The 13,737-nt window shown below is 49.2% G+C and overlaps 1 protein-coding gene across 1 annotated transcript in view; it reads left to right on the top strand.

The window, feature by feature from the left end:
- Positions 1-13,737, top strand: part of LOC121925994 (IgGFc-binding protein-like) — a 118,606-nt gene that overhangs the window by 77,409 nt on the left and 27,460 nt on the right. The gene's annotated exons all lie outside the window — the stretch shown is intronic.

Below are 13,737 nucleotides of genomic sequence, written 5' to 3'. Positions count from 1 at the left end.
TGAATATGAACTTCATGTGCAAGAATCGATTTCAGAACCGGGGTAAATGGTAATGTGAATGGCCCCTTAGAATTGTAACAACAAGATGCTGAAATCATTTCTTGAACCAAGTTATTAGAAATGCTGCTTTTGCCATCAGTGATCTGGATTGGGTCAGTCCTCTGGTTCACATGCACTTTTAATGTTAACTTGTTAATTTGAATCGGAATTGAGCTGTTCATACTTGTGGGTGTAAAGGCCAAATACAAACACTATTGGTTGTGGCTCAAGTGAGTTTATACTGTGGGGTAGATTTTGTTGATCCCATTTATTTATTTATTTATTGCTTATTGGGAGTCACAAACTGCTCCCCATACCCTTAAGCTGGCACCCACCATTATGTGGAACTCCAGTAGGGCCCAAATCGAACAACCCTTCTTGATTGGTTGCAACAACCACCATTCAGAGAGGTTTGAACTTATTTTGCTACATGCCAGAGCAGGTGAGGCAGGAAAAAGACTGAGGGATGGTGGGGGTTTCTCCCTCTGGTGGCAACTCCTTCAGGTCTGTTTTTCCTGCCTGTTTCATAGCAACATGACGAAATCAGCCCATGATACAGGATGTTTCCTCTCCTTTCTCTGGGGGCACGGTGTGCTCCTTCTTTCTTGGGTGCATATGCACAACCAGAATATGTACCAGTGCATTCCCAAGGGCCGCCATCATCAATGGAGTTGCATCCAGAAGCCCCTTCGGCTGCTACTGCTGTGCCCTAGGAAAAAATAGGGAAGAAGGAGCACCCTCAGCCCCCATGACTTCACTAATAGGCATTCTGAGGCTGGCAGAGGCTGGCTGGCCATCTGTCAGGGATGCTTTGATTGAGAGTTCCTGCATGGCAGGTGGTTGGACTGGATGGCCCTTGTGGTCTCTTCCAACTCTACGATTCTATGATAAAATCGTGAAGGTTCTGGAAACCATGCCCTATGAGGAACGACTACGGGAGCTGGGGATGTTTAGCCTGTAGAAGAGAAGGTTAAGAGGTGATATGATAGCCCTGTTTAAATTTTTGAAGGGATGCCATACTGAGGAGGAAGCAAACATGTTTTCTGCTGCTCCAGAGAACAGAACCAGGAACAGTGGATGCAAGCTCAAGGAAAAGAGATTCCACCTCAACATTAGGAGGAACTTCCTGACAGTAAGGGCTGTTCGACAGTGGAACAAATCCCTCGGAGAGTGGTGGAGTCTCCCTCCTTGGAGGTCTTTAAACAGAATGGATGGCCATATGTTGGGCATGCTTTGATTTGGAGTTCCTGCATGGCGGGGGGTTGGACTTGATGGCCCTTGTGGTCTCTTCCAATGCTATGATTCTTGTGGTCCTTGCCCGACATAGGGAAGTCATACTTGCCGAGACAGAGAACCATTGGGGATTACTCACTCATATGATTCTCCACCACCTCCTCGCAAGTCCAGGACCAGCCAGCCCTCGGCTGAACACTTGCGCCTTTTTCTCCCCAAGTACGACCGGGCCTTTGCTTGGAAGGAGGTCTGCTCTACCAAGGGGTGGAGGGCACACTTCCTCACCAGCTGCTGGAGCCCTTCCCAGGCAGAAGAGCTTGGAATCTCTCCAAAGCTCATTCTCAGTGGATAAAGTCACACAAACACACCCATAAGCAGAAAAGGTGCCCAGCAAAATATGTAACACAGCCCTGCTGGGAAAACATTGTTCTGGCTCTGAGGTGGGACAGCAGGGAACGGGAACTCATTTTTCAGCCTAGTCCTGCTCAGGAAGAATTAGAAACTCCTGTGGAAAGATGGTCTCGAAAGCAGCACATAGCATCATGGCTGGCCTGTAGTGACTCCCTCATCTCCAAACACAAGGCTGCCATTCAAACGGGAATCAAGGCTCCTGTGGTTTTAATAAAGGCACACAAGGCCAACCCCAACGTTACCAGACAAAGTTGCAGCTACTGAAACTCTGCTTGTCGTGTAAGAAGAAGGCTCAGAAATACTGGTTAGGATCAGGGATCACAGCCAGCTCAGTCCTGCTACAGCAGAGAAAACTGGTTACTGTTTAAGGAAGTGACTAATTTTCAGTCCAAACTTTTGGTTTTAAAGCAATGGAATGGTATTGCAAGGCAACTACAATTTTTTAAATAATAATTAAAAATAATAATAATATTTTTTATTGAATTTACTAAATATATATGCATTCATTAGCATGCATACATTTTGACAGTGTCTCCAGTGAGGAGAAATCGTATTTTAAAAGGAGCCAACGCAATGAGAATGGCCGACTTACAGAAAATGCTCAGATGTAGTTGACATTTTTACCTTTGGACTTTCAAGTGACAGACAGGAGCTATAAAAAGGCCCAGAGGGAAAGAAATAACCAATTCAAGACTTTGCCATTGTATAATGTAAGCATTCTTTACCAGACCCAGGCCCAAAACTGGTAACGTGTACTAGCATTTCCCTCTCTAAGTGAACATGCATGGAGTATATAAAAGAACCACTGTTACACCATGAGTTCATTAAACCAATAAGGAAAATCAAGAAGGCATTTAGAAAAAAATCCTTAAGGAGAACTAATCTGGATGATCAGTATTACATTCAACCAGATGCAAAACCAACACAAAGGCAGGACTTGGGAGAAGTAATTGTCTTCGGCTGTACATTTCAGGGGCCCCAGTTTTGTCCCCCAAGAGTTTCGGAACCAAAAAAGGCAAACACTCCAGCCCCAAAGGAAACCCCAACAAGTTTAAAGGGTCTCCCACCTGGGTCCAAAAGACACTGCAGAAATAACCCAGTTTGAGACCACTTTAACTGCCCTGGCCCAGTGCTAGGGAATCCTGGGAATTGTAGTTTTGTGAGACTTTTGGCCTTCTCTGTCGCAGATCTGGTAGCATGACAAACTACAATTCCCAGGATTCCTTAGTACTGAACTAGGGCAGTCAAAGCGGTCTCAAACTGTATTGTTTCTGCAGTGTCTTTTGGACCCACGACTCCATGAACTACACACTGATTCCCAAACTCTGGCCCTCCAGGTTTTGACACTTCAGCTCCCACAAGCCTCAGCCATCTTGGCCAATGGTCTGGGATCCTGGGAGCTGAAGCCCAAAACATCTGGAAGCCCAAAGTTTGGGAAACATTGATCTACGCTGTAGAGAAATAATGTGGTGTGACACCACTTTAACTGGCCAGCACCACCCTACAGAACCCTGGGATTTATAGTTTGGTGAGAGGCACCCAGAGCTTTTTAAGGGAGAAGGCGGAAGGCCTTGCAAAAAAACCTTCTACAAATCCCAAGATTTCCACAGGGCTTCAGCACTTAAAAGTGGGGCCAAACTGCGTTGTTGCTACAAGCACTCAGACCCCTGAAGGGGCAAAAAGAGGAATTCCCTCCCAAGGCACTCCAAGGAGTGAGAGAAGGGCCATGCTGCATCTCTCCATCCTCCCTTCCTATGAGAAAACCTGCTGCCCCTGGGTCTGAGCAGGCTATTTTAAAGCAGAGGCTGGATGGATGGCCCTTAGAATCATAGAATCCTAGAGATGGAAGGGACCCCAAGAAGGGCCTTCCAGTCCAACCCCGTTCTAAATATGCATGTTTGTTTGGAAGCACTGTGTTCCACTCCATTCACTTAAGCTGCATCTGCACTGCAGAAATAATCCAATCTGACACTGTTTCAACTGTCATGGCTCAATGCTATGGAACTGTGGGAAGGTGGGATAGTAACATATCCAATACATAATATCCACATGATTTTACTTGCCATAGATGTATAATTGTCAGTTATCTGAGTTATCTGTACTCTGCATGTTGTCAGTTTTCTTCTTTTTTAACTGTCCTTTTTGCCATATTGTGACTTCACACATTGCACTACTGAGTCCTAATGGAGGTCAGCTTGACTTGTAAAGAGTACTTTGTGCTGAAGATATTTTTGATAAGCCTGAGAAATTTAGCATGTTCTCCTATTCCTCTTCACATACTTCAATTTCACACAATTTTATCCTATTTCTCTTACCGTTTGAGTCTGTTTTATCTGGAATTCCAAAATGCTCCAAAATCCAAAACTTTTTCATGGGTGGCTGAGATTGTGACATCTTTGCTTTCTGATGGTTCAGTATACATCAAATCTGTTTCATGCGCAAAATTATTTAAAACATTGTATACTAAGTTGTGTGCGTACAGGCTAACTGCCCTCGATTCAGCCCCAACATATGGCGACCCTGTGGATGAGACATCTCCAAGACCCCCTGTCAGGTTATAAGTATAAGGTGTATATGAAAAACAAATGAATTTAATGTCTCAAACATTATTTTGTGAGTTGTGATGCCTCAAAATGTATAAAATCTCAGTTGAATCTGTGTATGGTGATCTCAATTTTATCTTATTTTGTTGTGTACATTGCTTTATAAGAACTAAGTCCTAAAAACAGTCAGAAGGTGGCCGAAAATAATTAAATAAGAACTGAAGTACTAAATAAGTTCTTAAGATCTAAAATACATCAATAAATATATTTATCCAACTATGATATTGGCCTGATTAGATCTTAGTTAATTTGATACAATTTTGCTTTTTTTAAAAACCCACAGTCGTCTTTTAATGTTTGGTAAACGGCATCTCCCCGTCCGATGCCCGACTCCCTCTGAAGAAGTAGTTCTAGCTGTTGTCCCATGAAAGTTTTATGCTGAAATATATGGTTAGCCCTTAAAGGGTTCCATGGCTTCTTTTTGGTGGCCAAGACCACCTCAGACATCTAAGTATAAAACACTCAAATTCAAAATGGGAAAATAAGAGTGGCCTGTGCTTAGATTTTTTGAGTGGACTAGTTTGGGGGAGAGGCGACGGGCTTTGGGGGTTGTGTCTTCCCTGCTCCCATGCACCCAACCAGCTATTATTATGTGTTGGTTAATCTTGAGGCTGACAACTTCAGATAATAAGCCATGACCTTCAGAAGCCGTAGCATGAAAAATTAATAGATGTGAGAAAAAAAAAATAAGTGTGGCATCCTGAGTATTTCTCCTTTTAAAACAATAAAATAGGGAGAAATGGGTGGTTGGCTATGGTTTGGGTCTGGTCTGTGGGCTTCTAGATTAAGCCCTAAAGTAATATGAATAGTGGCGTTGTTTTATTTGCAACTCCAAGTAAGTGAAGTCTTGTGTTTGCTTGCGTCCTTATCGATAGTTTTTATGTACTGTATTTTTATATCCTATCTCATCCTCTCTTTTTTCCGAAATGTGGGACTCATGGCATTCACAAATGATAGCTACGAAAGTTAATAACAGGAACACAACTGAACTAAAAGGAATTTAATTGCTTGGTTGGGGTTACATGGCAAACATATCTTAAACTGCATGCACAAGGCAGAAATAAAATCCAGTTTGAAACCACTTAACTACCATGGCTCAGTGCTATAGAATTCTCTGAACTGTGGTTTTATGAGACATTTAGCCTCCTCTGTGTGACGAACTGAATCCCAAAAGGCAGCAGAGGACCAGCCAATAGAATGTGGTTAGACTGTTTAAAAATCCCGAGCTGAACAAGTTGGGAGTCAGTTGGAACGGGGACAGTTTTTAGGACTTCAGCTGGTTTAGGAATCCTGAGGGAGGAGGCTGAGGGAAACAGTCGAGTCCAAGAGAGGACTGGGCTCCAGACGGTCCTGAGGGAATAGTCAGCTGGAGAACTGCTTTGGTCCCAGAAGAGGGACCGGTATTAGGTTTTTGGGGAGTCTAGAAAAGAGAGACTCAGGGTAGCCAAGACTATAAGAGAGGGGTTTCGGTTACATTATTTCTTGAGAGACATTATAGCTTGGTTTGGTGGCTGAGTTAGTAAAGGAATTACCTAAAGAGGGACAGAGAAGTCCTTAGGTGGGTAAGAATATTGGGGAAAGAGAAATACAAGTAACGAAATAAGAGTACAAATGTAACAAGTAACACGTGCCTGAACCTAACAACTGTTTAATACCATTAGTTTCAAGTCAATCTGTTTAAACCTTGTTCATAAGTTCTATTTTGTTTATCTAAAGCTTGTCAGCCATATATATTATATCCACGACTATATTCATAATACCAAGAACCTGCCACATATTAAAGGGGGTTTGGTAACATACCCTGGTGGTGCAGTGGTTAAATGCCCTGTACTGCAGCCATTCACTCAAAACCACAAGGTTGCGAGTTCAAGACAGCAAAAGGGCACAAGCTCGACTCAGGCTGCATCCTTCCGAGGAGGAAGCTAAAAATGAGTACCCAGACTGTTGGGGGCAAATTAGCTTACTGCTAATTAGCTTAATTGCTGTTCACCGCTGAATCTTTGGAATAGCGTATATAAATAAAACAAATTATTATTATTATTATAATGGGTTGGCAGCAGGGTAGAATTAGGAAACCCATAGACGCCATAAGGTGAAGGAGTGTGTGTCGTTATACATAACTTGGTGGCAGTGGTGGATAATAAAAGGCCAAGCCCTGCCACAATAGAAAGAGATTTCGTTACACACTTGTCAGAGCACTTTGGTGTCCCAACAAACCCAATTCCCACAATCCCCTGGGCCTTACCACACAGGGCACAGAAGTAGGGTCAGTTTTCGCATGGTCGATGCGCATTCGCTTATATCGCATTGTGTTCCACAACCTGTGAGCTCAGAATACGTATTGACCAATGCGATATAACGTGAATACGCTTTGGCCAATGCGTATTCACTGCGGGGTTCCGAACTGAAGGCAGCCGGCTCTCGTTTTGCGAGTCCACAAAAATAGTGGGATTCACGGGATCCGTATGCTGTGCCATGCGAAACCTCGCGTGCTGTTTTGGCGTATGGTGTGGACATATCCAATTCCGCTGGTTCTCCTGAAGACCAAGCGGGTTTACAAAATTTTCCCATGAGGCTGTGCTGGAATATTGCACCCTGAGCTCGCTTCTGGTTGGCCCTTTCCCCTTTCAGGACAAACCGGCACCGGGGCTGGGGAGCCATTTTTTTCTCCACTGAACTCAGGATAGAAGCAGAAACCATTGTTTGTGTCGGGGGGGGGAATTGTATATGTTGCGCCGCATAAATTAAATTCGATCAGCTTTTAAGGAAGGGGCCGGTTTTCCACCTCCAGCTTGAAATTGGCCCATGTGTAAAACCGCTGTTAAAAAGCCTCTCCCCTAGACACCCGTGATTCGTTCGGCCCTGTTTCCCTGCTGGCCTTTTGTGGGGAACGAATGGTGATCAAAAGAAGGCAGTTGGCCTGTTCAAACTGTCAATCAACCACAGTTTAAAGGGTCCTCCCCACCTGGGTCCCAAATGACACTGCAGAAATAGACTGCAGTTGATGAGACTCGGCTTTAAACGTGCACGCGGCTGCAGTGCTAGGGAATCCTGGGGACAATGTAAGTCTCTGTGAGACATTTGGCCACCTCTGTCACAGAGCTCTGGTTGAGGATGACGACAACTACAATACCACAGGATTCCTTAGTACTAGGAACTAGGGCAGTCAAAGCAGTCTTCAAACTGTCTTATTGTCTGCAGTGTCTTTTTGACCCATGCTCCATGAAAATTACACACGTGATTCCCCAAACTCTGGCCCAGGTGATTTGACAACTTCAGCTCCCACAAGCAAGCTCACGCAGCCATCTTGGCCCATGGTCTGGGATACTCGGGGAGCTGAAGAGCCCAAAACACTGGATATGACTGTGTCCCAGTTTCTTGGGCACCCCCACATATCAAAAGGATGTTGAGAAACTGGAGCCATGTGGCCAAAGGAGGATGACATAAAAGTGGTGAAGGGTCTGCCCCGTAAACGCATGTAAGCGCCTGGATGAGGAAAGACCCAGGGAGCTGGGGAGGTTTTAGCCTTTCGGAAACAGAAAGAAGCAGGGTTAATGGGGTGATATGATGTAGCGTCTGTTTTAGATTATTGAAAAGATCGTCATATTGAAGGAGAGAGCAATGCTTGTTTTCTGCTGCTACCAGATGAATAGGACACAAAACAACATGGAATGCAAGCTCCAGGAAGTAGAGTGATCGTTTCTGAACAGTTTCATAGCTGTTTTGAGAGGGTGCCCAGTGCTGCTGGGGGTCCAAGGAGGTTCCCCTTAGACTCCATCTTGGGCTTCCCAAAACTGGCGCAACGATCACAGCAGTCAGCCAGGCAATGAAAGCGCAGTGGCTGGGGTTGTATGGCCAGGGGGGCTGTCCCTTCCTGAGAGCCTGGTGGTCCAATGGCAGGCCGTGCTGGGTGATGCAGTCGTCATCAGTTGGCCGGGCAATGGCCAAGGCATAGCTTCCTGCATAAACCCCAAGGAGGCTTTTTCTCATCCCGTGGAAAGCATCCCAAGGCTTCCTCCATCAGGAGGTGATGTGGATGGAGTGATGAGTGCGCCTCAGGCTATGAGTAGGAGGACAGGAAGGGGCCAGAGGAGGAGGGCCCCCAATGGCCACCACCCCACTTCTTCTCCAACCCTCTCTGCTTGTTTCTGGGATTGGGGCAGCCCACAGTAGCCTCTGAGCATCCTATTGAGGCCCCCCCCCCCCCCCCCCCGACCTTGGTCCTCTTGGGCCCACATGAGAAGTGCATATGTCTAGGAAGGCAGATTCAAGAACAAGGCGTCGTCTCGGCTCATTGCCAAGGCAACTCTCCCCCATGGCCTCCTTCCCAGCCCTACATGAGAGAAAGGAGTGGGGAGAGCTTTTAATTTAAGACCAGTAGGATGGATGGACAATCACTTCCCAGTGGAGGAGGGCCAATGGGGATGTGTTGATGTCTTCTTCCTGCGTGGCAGGAGGAAGGGGATGGACCTGCATGACCCCTTGGGGTCCCCATCGTAAACTCATTAGGATGCCAATGTATCCCTGCGTGGCAAGAAGGAAGGGGATGGGACTGCAATGACCCTTGGGGGCCACTTTTAAGGCATGGCAAGAGGAAGGGGATGGACAGCTGGGCAGGTACCCGTTGGTGCCCGCTTTAAACTCTATGGATGTTCATGTATCCCTGCAAATTGGGCAGAAGACTCTCCAAACTCCCCCGAGCCAGCTTCTGTCACCTTTCGTCCCCTTCCGTTCCCTGTCGTCGAGGGGCCGCAAGGTACAGCCAGAGGCCATCTGACGGAGAGAGAGAGAGCGGCGGGAGCGGGAGAGGCCCCGGCACGCCGACACATGGCCCTTGGGGGCATGAATGGGGCCGCCGAGACTGTTGTCCCTCATGCGCCTCCGACCTCCTCACCTGTGACCAGCGCGCCGCGGGACTTGGTCACCCATAGCTTGGCGTTGCTCCGCCCCCCATGTGCAAAAGCCTCCCTTCCTCTTCGTCTTCATTCTCTTCTTGCTGCCACCTTGCGGCTCGAGCTCCTCCAGCAGGGGCCATGCGTCCCCTCGCACCGGTAAGTGACGTCAATGTTGTCAACCTTCCGGGATCTCACGTTGGGCTTGATGGTGGGGGGAGATGAGCCTCGGTGGGGCTGCGTGGGGCGGGTATGTAGGTAGGAGGATGCACAGCCCGTAGCGTCCTCCCCGCATCGTCAGAATCATCACGACCAGTTTCCCTTCCCTGGAGCCTGAATTGGATGATGAGTCCCCCTGTCACGCACGAGACCGCTCCATCAGGTAAAGACCCGACCGGATGGTGTGCCAAGCTGAGAAAACTCAAGACGGTCAAACATCCGGTTCTTAACGAGGGGCCTATTGCGCAGGGAGGGGAGGGAGGGAGGGGAGGCAGAGTAGGAAGAGGCTGTGGTGTTTCTGAGTCACAGCCCTAGCCCCATCCCCGCATCGTCCATCACGACGACCAGTCCCCCTTCCCTCAGTCCGCCTGATGTGGATGGAGGAGTCCCCTCTAGTGCGGTCATCATGCAGCCCGCCCGATCAGCGCGAGAGACACAGGATGGTTAAAAATATCGTAAAAAAAAACGGGCCAGTACACACGCCCCGCCCACAAGGCCTGAGGCCCCGGAGCCGCGCAAGCGGGGAGTGCAGGGCCATGTCGTCCTCCTCCTCACGCTCCTCCGCCTCCCCGCCTCGGAAGGGATGGAGGAGGAGGCCACTACTCGCCACTGGCCGGCGCGGATCGCGGCTCCCAGAGAGAGGGCGACGGGCGAGGAGGGCCCACGCCGCGGTGCCTGTTGCGTCCGGCTGCCTTGCAAATCCTTGCCCGGAGGAGGACAGCCGGGCAGGCCCAGGTTGTCCGAGGTCCGGGGCCGAAGAAGGGCTGGGGCGGTCGGAAGGGGAGCGGGAGGCACTGATTGGAACGGCCATGGCAACCTCAGCCCCACGTTTTAAATCATTCCACACAATCCACACCGCGGTCTGGTCCGCCCGCTAGAGCCCAAATAACATGGGGAAGGGGGCGGGGATATCCCGGGGGAGAAAAGGCGGCCAGCTACAGGTGTAAGTAGCAGGTTGGTAGTGCTCAGAGCCGGCTAGGCTCTCACTCTCCCAGCCGAGCCGAGTGCCCCGGCCAGTGCCTCCGGGGACCGAGCTGGCGACAGGCCAAAGCGGCAAATGGACTCGTCGCTTCGAGGGTCTCCCCGTGGCCCCCCCTGGATGCTGGCCGTCCCTTCCAGGGGCAGGAAGGAGAGGCAGGCCCCCCGGAGGGTAAGGACAAGGCAAGGTTCGGCGCGCTGCCCCACCTCCGGGGAGGAGATTCAGGCAGTCGCAGGTCCGCGCTGGGAGCCGGCTGGAGGCCTGGAGGGCGCGCCGAGGCCTTGCAAAGGCCTTCTGTGGTGTCGGAGGGGCTTGAGCACCCCCTCCCGCCTCGGCCCCCTCCATGGCAACTCCAGGCGGATCCCGGACCGAATGGGGAAGAAGAGCAAAGGGCTTCGGCGCTGTCCCCCTCCTGCACGCGGAGGTAGAAGAGGGAGCGCCGCGCGGCACCTGAGAGGGGTCTAGGGCGCTGGGTGGAGCCGAGGGCCCGGCCAAGCGGCAGCCGCAGGAAGGGAGGGAAAAAGGCACCCCTCCGTCCCCGACCCCTCGCCCGCCGTCAGGGCCCCGGCCGCTTGGCGTCTCGCCGGCGCTCCAGGAGTCCCCCCGCCACTCACCCGATTCACGCGCACGGCTCTTCCCTGGGTGGGTCTCCTCGGACCCGGAAGGGGACTGCCCATGGTAGCCGCCCCCCGCACACACAGGGCCCAGGCAGAGGGCCTCCTGCACGGCCGCCTGGAAACCCTCGGCGGGGAAGCGTTCCTCCTAGCCTGGGCCCCCGCTCTCTGGGCTTTCCGAGAAAGCCAGGAGCCCAGGTTTTCCCCAGCGGCTGCTTTCGCCTGCCGGCAGGGCTCCAGGAGCCCGGCCACAGGAAGATGCCGCGTCTCGCTTCCGCGGTGAGAGAGAGGAGTCGAGCGCGCTTCCACCCCATACCTCCTTACCGTCCGCATGAGGAAGTGGTAAAATGTCTTCCCCCATCAATGGCTGTCCTATGGAGAACTCTGCCTTCCACTGCCAGCCCTGCCTCTCCAGGCCTCCCATTTGCTGTGCTGCCTTCAAGCTCCCAGCTAGACTGAGGAGGAGGAGAGAGGAAAGAGGGCTGCTCAGGGGAAAGGCTCCAGGAAGCCGGATCACTAAGAGCGCCTGCCTAGGCTTCGGCGCAAAAACAACATTGATTTTATTTCTGTACAATGGAGAAGTGGGCCAGTTAAAAAAATGGTGTCAAACTACATTAAGAATTGACAGTGTAGATCAGGGGTAGGCAACCCTTTTGAGCCGGGGGCCGGGTTGCTGGCCCTCAGACAACTGGGGGGCCGAAGCCCAAAAAATAATACAGTTTTTATATTGTATGGTGAGCTGCCTTGATCCAGGAAGAGGCAAGGTAAAAATAATAGTAATGATAGTTCTTCTATTCCCTTCCAGATACGGGTGGATGTGCCACATCATCCACCATCCAGTACCAGAGAGGTGTGGTAGCGAATCAGAGAGAGACATGGAGGCATGAATTGGAAACATCTGAATGGTTCGAAAACGCACTTCCCTTTCAAAGGCTAATCACCTACATGGAAACTTCCAACAGGCTTAAATAAATAAGCTTAAATATTCTGTTGACAGCAGGGCTTTTTAGCAATTCAGGTTCCCAATCCAGATATGCAGACGTTTTTGGGGGGCCTGTGCCGGCATCTCACTTGACCAACTTGGCAATCTGGACCAAACAACCTTTGGTCGATTTAACAGAGGCGTGGAAAAGTTACTTTGAGGCGAGGGTGGCCGAGAAAGATGCATAAAACCGCAAGGAGGACAAGGCACCGTAAATGCAGTACACGCAAGAAAAACGTAGGATATACAAAATAAAACTATAGGAGTACTGCAAAGTAGTAAATTCAATACCTCTGAGCCTGCTCAAAATGGATGGCTGTTGGAATTCTTTCCTGGGGAAAGGCTGAAATGTAAGGACGTCTCCTGAAAGGAGGATGTCTGCTCGACGTCACGCTGGCTTTGAGGAAGGCAGCAAATCTCAGATCTTTCTAAACAGTAATTTCCCAAACTTTCCCAAAGGGTTGCAATTTGGAAAGTACTTTGCCAGCATAAGTGCCTGTATCCCATGATCTAAGGTCAAAACACACTGCACAAGTAAATCCAGTTTGACAACCACATTAACTGCCCCTGGCTCAGTCCTAGGAAGCCTGAGAATTGTAGTTGATTGTGCCAAACAGAGCTCTCTGACAGAGAAGCTAAAGGGTCTCACCAACCTACAGTTCCCAAATTGCCCGTAGCACCTGAGCCAGGGCAAGTTAAACGGTCTCAAAAACCTGGATGATTCCTGCAGGGTGCTTTGGAACCTTGGGTCATGTGTAGAGGCGGTGGGTTTGGAAATGGGAGAAAAAAGGCAGATGTAAATGTACAGAGAAGATCTGGTTGGGATTAGGTGTACATCTATTCAAGTAATAGTTTTTTTTCAAAACAGTTCAAACGGTAATAGTGTGTTGTGGGCAGCCAAAAACCAATGCAATTCTAGGCTCATCCACAGGTCAGGAGTGTGGGTCCAGAGCAGGGAATAATGCCACTCTTTGTGCCTTTGCTCAGATCTCACCTGGAATCCACATTACAAGAAGGATGTGGACAAGCCTGGAACAGATCCAGAGGTGCCAAAATTGCGAAAGGTCTAGATAGCAAGCCTTATTGGATGGACTTACGACTTTGGTATGGTTTAGTGTGCAGAAAAGAAGATGAGAGATGATATGATGCATCCAATCTTTAAATAACAAGACATGTCGTGTAGAAGAAGGAACCAACTTGTGTTTCCTGTTTTTCCAAAGTCCTGGAAACAACCAACAGACCGGCTTGAAATGACAAGACAGAGAATCCACTTAAACATTAGTAAAAACCCTCAATGCTGTCGATGACGGCTCTGGAGAGTGATGGCTCTCTTTCTTGGGTGACAGTGGTTGGATAAGCATCTTTCAGAAGTGCTATAGTTAGAGCATTCCTGCATGGCAGGGGTATAAGATCAATGGCTTTGTGGTCCCCTTCCACTCTTAAGAGGTTTGGATTCCAGAGAGCACTTTGTGGGGAGGTCCATGCCACTCCCTATACATTTTATGCAGTTTGTGAAATAGCATACTCAAAAAGGGAAACTGTGGCATAAAGCACAGTGTTTAAGATTGTACAGGAATGGGTTATGATTTTTTTCGGGGGGGGGGAGATACAAGGAAAAACGTGAAATAATGTTCATGCCACAGGGAGAAGAAGAACAAAAGAGCCCGGGCAGAAATAGCACAGGAGAACTTCAGAGTGGAAAAAGGAAAAGCTGGGGCAAACCACGGTGACAAAGATTTCCCCACTGTGTCTTCTCCAGTTCGAA

Source organism: Sceloporus undulatus, chromosome 3 (assembly GCF_019175285.1).
Source record: "Sceloporus undulatus isolate JIND9_A2432 ecotype Alabama chromosome 3, SceUnd_v1.1, whole genome shotgun sequence".
Taxonomy (NCBI): Eukaryota; Metazoa; Chordata; class Lepidosauria; order Squamata; family Phrynosomatidae; genus Sceloporus; species Sceloporus undulatus.
This window is presented reverse-complemented; position numbering and strand designations above follow the sequence as displayed.